The sequence below is a fragment of the Erithacus rubecula genome, assembly GCF_903797595.1.
Source record: "Erithacus rubecula genome assembly, chromosome: 1".
In the NCBI taxonomy this organism is placed as follows: Eukaryota; Metazoa; Chordata; class Aves; order Passeriformes; family Muscicapidae; genus Erithacus; species Erithacus rubecula.
In genome coordinates, this window is record NC_136658.1 from 93,925,693 (window position 1) to 93,932,586 (window position 6,894).

The window sequence follows — 6,894 nt, forward strand, 5'->3', positions numbered from 1 at the left end:
CCTGTGGGTATAAGACAAGTTACAAACAGAGTTTAAACCCTATTGTGTGACTGTGTTTAACTGTTGAAATGAAAATTTCTGCATCAAGGGGTCAGGAGTACTGTTGATATGGCTTAATGGAGATGATTGAAAGATGTGAGGGGGAAAATTCTGATGGTCCAGTTATAGTGTAGTCTTTATGTGAAGAGAATTTTTCATAAAATTCTCTTGAGGCTGCTGTTGGATATAATACTGCAAACTATCTTACTCTCTAACAACCAAAGACTTCTCTCCAAAGTTGCACCTCTTTGTGCTTCTCAACACTTCTAATTGATATAACATATTTGAATATATATTTAAATTTTAAAAGTTTAGGTCTGTATATTCAATTACAGTAATATGCAACTTTGACATTCCCCCTTTATTGTCACTCTTCATTTACGGCATTCAAAATTTTATACCTGATTTAAGTTTTTTTAAGATGCAGCAGTGGGAGACGATTGTAAAAACTTGAAACAGATTGCTCAAGAGGAGCAGTTCTTACTAGTCTTCAGATATATAGAGACCAGACTGGGCCCCAAAATTCATTAGGAGTGTAATATTAAAGGGTTCTTGTGGCTAGGAAAGCTTAATAGTGTAGCCATACAGCCAGTGTGAATCTGAAGGAGCTCTTACAATGTCCTTGGCTGATCAGGTACTTGGTGGGATCCACATCCATCTGAGGTGAAAAAAGATGCACTTAACTCTTAGTAATTATTTAGTTGCTCTTTGTATAGTTACTCATACCATGTTTTCTAACCTGAGTCAGAATGGTGTGGATTAGCTGGAGGAATGAAACCCTGACTGTAGCAGGCTAAGGGAGCCTTCAGAGGAGCAAGTCTGCCAGCAGATTTGAGAGAGAGTCCCCTGCAGCTGAGGAAGTGGATGAATGGGCAGTGATAGTTTACACCAGCATACCTGTTTGAACAAGTCACACATGCTCCCTTTCCAAGGGAAGACAGTTTTGTTTGTGTATTTCAGGAAATTATCCCACTGAAATTACAGTGCATGCTTGTACTGGTAAGTCTCTATGCTGAAGGTGAGTCCTGCACTTCCCTTCTAGAGTGGGGTGCTCCCACAGTGGGTGTGAGGTTGGGTTTTGTTATGGCTGTTCTTGGGAAAAGGCAGAGGAGAGCACTTGCAGCCTAGGTATAGAAGCAGGTGATGCAGCTGATGGGTGGGAAGAGAGCTGCCCCTGTGTGCCCAAGGTGCTTGGCTGCACTCACACGACTCATTTCAGTACCTGCTCTGACTTTGGCACAGGAAGGTGCCTCAGGAATGTTACGTGGTGCCACAGGACTATGAAACTGACCTTATATTAAGTGCTTTACGTAGACAATAACCAAAGAAGAAGAAACAGAATATAACTTTAATATTCTTCTGGTTTATTCCTGATTTTAAGCTTGATTCTGTACCTATCATCCTTCAGGAAAAAAAGAAGAAAATCAATACTTTTCTTTCAAGTGCACTGTCTAGAATTGCCATGTTGCCTTTCATTTGCTGTTGTGTTTTCAAGCTCCTTTTCAATACTTGGGCTTTCGTGGAGAGTCCTTTTCCACTAAGATGATGAATGCAAATGTGACCAAGTGCTAATTAATAGTATGTTCCATGTCCCATTCTGAAAGCTTATGCACGTGTTAGGGTTTCCCTTGGCACTTGGTGTGGGATAGCAGCAAATGTATCATTACCCATTACATCAGGAATGTTTGGTGGGAACGTGTCAAACACTAGTGTAGGATAACCTTGCTCTGGATTATGCTGAGAGAGGTGTCTGCAGTCAAGGAGGAAATAAAAAGCTGATTGGAAATAAAAAGTTGTTACTGCTTTTCATGTTTATCTCATCAAAAGTGTTATCAACACATTTGGGAAGAATGCTGGGGAGATTGTTATTGGAGTTTAAATGTAAATGTGTATATTAAATCTTTTCTGTGGAAATTACACATTTTCTCCACTGACATCTTTAGCAAATCTTCCAAAAATATATATACTAGGGTGGAAATAAGCTGCTCAAGGCTGGGGGGGAGGAACATTTATTATCCTTCATCAAGTCTCAAGTCCAGCCTTTATTGTGGTAGTTGGCTGTAGGAAAGCACAATGCTGACAGCTCTTAGACAGAGAGCCTTGTCTTTGGGCTGGTTCATGTCTGCTCACTTTCAATTTCTTGCCCAATAACAGAGGCAGAAAGCAAGATTGCGCTTCAGAGCACACAAAGGCTAGTCTAAATTCAAGGATAAAATACGAAATAGCCACAGCACAAGCATGCTTTAGTTAAATGTGTTATATTTTTGTCCTGTGTACTTAATCACATTAACAAGTCAAGATAGATCTCAGTGTCTCAAGATTCCCAGGAGCAACAGTTCTAGATGGTGTGTGGCATTCGTTGTGCATTTGACTACAATCGGTACAACCTTGATGTGTTTATATAGTGAGCTTTCTCACTTGCTTATGAAACAACTAATTTGGACAGATTTTTTGCTTTTTGAATAGCTGCATGCTTTTTCTGTATGAAATTAGTGAATACAGGTAGTACACTAATAGAGTTGGAGGTAGAAACACTACAGTATTTCTGTCTCAATTTTTGGTGGTTTTTACTTCAATGACAACACCCCCTTCCCCCAACTCTTAAACCAAAGCTCGGAATATACATGGCTTCAGGAAAATGTTATCAGCAATGACTGAGTGGCAGATGTAGATGCTTACTAAGATCTAATTCAGTGCATTCTCCCTGTTGCATGCATTATGCATTTTCCCCATCTAACTCACATAGCAGATGACTTTTTTGCATTAAGGGTAAAGATTATAGCAAGCTAAATAAAATCAGTGAAGCATAAACTTGTGCTTGAAGATGAAAAGAAGTCTGTCTTTAAAAAAAAGTTGGGGGGGAAATGAAGTTTGCATTGTTCCTGCTGTCAGTTGGGAGTGTTTGCTTTGCTTGGATTGTGTGAGCTGGGCAACAGGGTGATGGACCAATGCTCAGATGCAAATTGATGAATCCCACCACTAATGGCATTCATCAAAAATGCATTCCATGGAATGCAGTCATTTCTCTGCCATTTTGTTTCTATAATGGAAGTTTTGATTAAAAATTACTTTCCTAACCAATACAAGCTATTTGATCTAATTGTGGAGAAGGCAACCCAGGTATTAAAGCATTAAATAATATAAATACATTCTTGGGGATATTTCAGTATTATGCCAGGAAACAAAGTGTGTTTATATAGGAAGAAATGTAGAGATAAACGTGTTTAGTTCCTGGCAAAAAGAGCAACAACATTTCCATTACAGCAGTAGTGTGCAGGTTGAGCTTCTGATAGATAATGTCAAGTAGATGTTCAATTTATGAAACATTTTAAAATCTTTAATTATAATATATTAATTACCAATCTAATTATTAAGTTAATAATCCTTAAAGTCCTTGAAACAAAAATATCTCCCAAGTATCTTCTTTATTTGCTCCCTCTTTTCATTGCTTATTTTTTTATTAGTCTAGAAAGTTGTGGAGAACATGCTTATGAGGTTCATGGAGAGAAGAATGATTCTGACTCAGACTAAGCAAGTCTGAGCACATAGATTGCTTAATCATTTATATATGTTTATATGTTTCTGATTCATTCTGAGGTACAATCATCACATCTGTACAACATATACTAGCTCTTTATTTGTAGGCTTAAAAGTAGAGCCAAAATGAAAGAGGTGAACTGAATGGTGTAAATATCTAATTGAGTTAATGGATAATTTAAATATGCCTGAAATTAGCTCCGCTGTATGTATTCATATGGTAGAGGTATTTTTGTTTTAAGTGAGGTTTTCTGATTCTGGTTACTTGATGCCAAGCATTATAAATGAGGGCCTTTCTCTAAAGCATAAAACTGATTAAATGTTAACATGAGTAATCAAAATATCAAATTTTGCCATAAATTTGAATTCAAACAGAAATGCTACCATCTCATGTTATAAACAAACATTCTGCCCTTATTTTTGCAGAAGCTTCTTAGAAATGGAGTGTATGACAAATCTGCTGCCAGCTGGCTGGCCTGGTGAAGGAGTCATTCTCAGCAGCAGGACTAAGGTAACCTGCAGATCTCCCCAAAATGCCTCCACTGGTGGGCACACAGTGACAGAGTCCTTAGATGGAACAAACCTTCACAAGTTGTCTCTTATATTTATATTTCAATGACAGCAGTACAGAAAATGCTTGTATATTGATATTTAGTAAGAGTTTTCATGGCTTACCTTCTGTTTTGTAGGCTGCTGAGTTAAGAAATCAAAAGTAGTTCTGTTGAGGTTTCACATGCATATTTGAGTAGGAGGTAGATTTTACTAATTATTTTTAATCAGATTAATGAGGAATTTATTTTCTGTTGCTGTGAGTGACTACTGCAGTGATATAACTTCTTTGGCACCAGAGATTTGAACGTTATTTTAAAAAATCATTTGTTATAAACAGGGTGAGTAGCAACTAATTGGACATTTCATCAAGATTTTGTTTACTGGCATATGGATGATATGACACATGTAATGTATATGCAGTATTGCCAACTGTAGGCATTAGAAATCATGAGTCAGACCTTTAAAAGTCTTGAAAATGGTTAAGAGAATGTGACAATTAACTTCTGTTCTTTGGGCCCCTAGGGTACCATGAGTCAAACTTGCAACAGGGCTTGTTTGAGACTGTAGGAAGGAAAACTAGGGGTTTTGACTAATCACATCTTTTAGAGTTGGAGCTTTAGGAAAAAAAAAACCAAACACAAAACCTTGCAAGACTGGCAATAAAAGGATGATTTGGCAATGCTCTAATAGAGCAGGATGTCATTAATCTGAAAATAACCATAGACTGAATTTGTTTGTGAACATCTGTGCGAATATAACACAAGCCTTGGATAGTGAGTGAGGTTTTCTGGGTAGGACAGTTACATCTGCTGATCTACAAAACAGGCTGCCTTTGCCAAAGGCATAAACCTAAATTTGTAGATTCAATTTTTTAATTGTTTGGAATGGCTATTAATAAAATGAAAGAGATAAATTGTTTACCATAGTAACATAATTATGCTGTGGATGATGATGAAGTTGATGAAATCATGTATCAGAAGAAAATAAGTTAAATGAGAAATCCACTGTTTCTATGTGGTATGTGCAAACTTCATATGTTGTTTATGTTGTTTAGGCCCACTCATGGAATTATTTGTCTCTCTCTTGTTGTGACAAGATAACAAGTTGTTGCTGTTACCTTAGGCATAGCTCTGTCAAGGGTAGTGGGTATCTAAAGAAAAATATAGGCTGAGATCAGATAATCTAAAGAGAACAAAATCCTTTCTTTTTCCAAATCTAGCACAGCAATCTCTATGGCTGTAGTGCCTAAATTTTCTCCAGTAAAGTTATTTAGACATTAAGAAGACAAACAGAGCTTTTGGCACTGCTGTCAGGCTTTCAAGGCCATGTGGCATGTACAGATTGAGCACCAGTTTTGCACTTGCATCTGCTGGAGGGCAGGAGCCTCTTGCCAATGGCAGTGCAACCCGTGTTACAGGAAGAGCAACTGCAGCTGCAGGAGGAGCAGGCTGCAAAAATGCTGTGGCAAGTCATTTAGATACTGTGGTTTGCAGGTGGATTACACTATGGCAGAGCTGGGTTTGGTGCCTACTCCACCTCAGAATTTTATCTATGCATTGATTTCCCCATTCTGTTCTGATTTCCCCATACAGCACTTGGTTTTCTTTTTATTTTTTCCACACCTTGAGGACAGCCTTGCCACCAGCCTGCTAGGAGACACAGAAGTAATTCCTCTGAGAAATACCAGGCCCAAATTGTGAGCATTTGGAGTTTGCTCAAGTCCCACTACAAATCTGAAATTTAGGTTCTTCTTGTAAAGAGCCAAAAAAAAAAAACAAAACCCCAACCTACCTATGCCCCCAAACTTGTTTTGTGCTGTTGCTGCTCAAGCATGTAGGGTAGGATTCAGCCCAGCAACAGGGATGATGGATCTGAGATACTCTTGTCTGAACAGCTTCAGTAGCCCTTGGAAAGAGCTTCAGTACTCTGTACTTCAGGGTGTGGCTGATCTTGCCCTGAAGTGGGTGTGGAACACAGGCTCTTGAGCCACACCACCTACTCCCTGCTTAGAGAATCTGTAGTCAAGAGCTCAACACAGAGGCTTTGGCATACATTTACGTTAGAAGGTCCCTGTCTGTAGTGTTGATTATAAATTTAAACCATTTGGAACATTCCAGAGCTTTTACTTCATGGATTTGCTCTCCTTTATTTAGGGTGTTTTTATAAATATAGATCACTCTCACTCCAAGCCCAGGAGAGGTTGGCTGTTATTCTATCTAGCTATTATAAGAGCATTCAGAGACTTGTGGCACGAGAGGAAAGATAGAAACTTGGAAAAAATAAAGCAGAGAACACATGAAGAACAGCTGTTAGTTGTGGAGGAAGAGAGCTGGCAAATAGCTGGCTGATGTGCACACAATGTGGAGTTGAAGACAGGCAAACAACAAGCACAGAGCAGGCAGGATCAACACTGGCTTCACCTGCCTCTGCTGCAACATTTAGCCCATGGTTGCTGGTGTCATGCTGGCAAGCAAAGGCAGTCAGTGAAACCTGTGCTTTCTGAGATCCTGCAGCAGAGACCCTGTGCAGAACATCCCACAGCAGTTCTTGCTAAAGCACTGTGAAAGATAGTGCTGCTGAGGGAGAAATAAACCCCAGCTCAAACATCCTTCTTGTGGCAGGACTGCATTCTTCAGTCCCATACCAATCACAATTTTTAATTGCTCACATCAGTCATTGCTTTTCTCCTCAAGAGCCTGTGATGCAAAACCAGTAGAGATGCAAGCTGGGTTCAGTTTTGCCTCTTTTCTCACCTAGCCTGTTGCA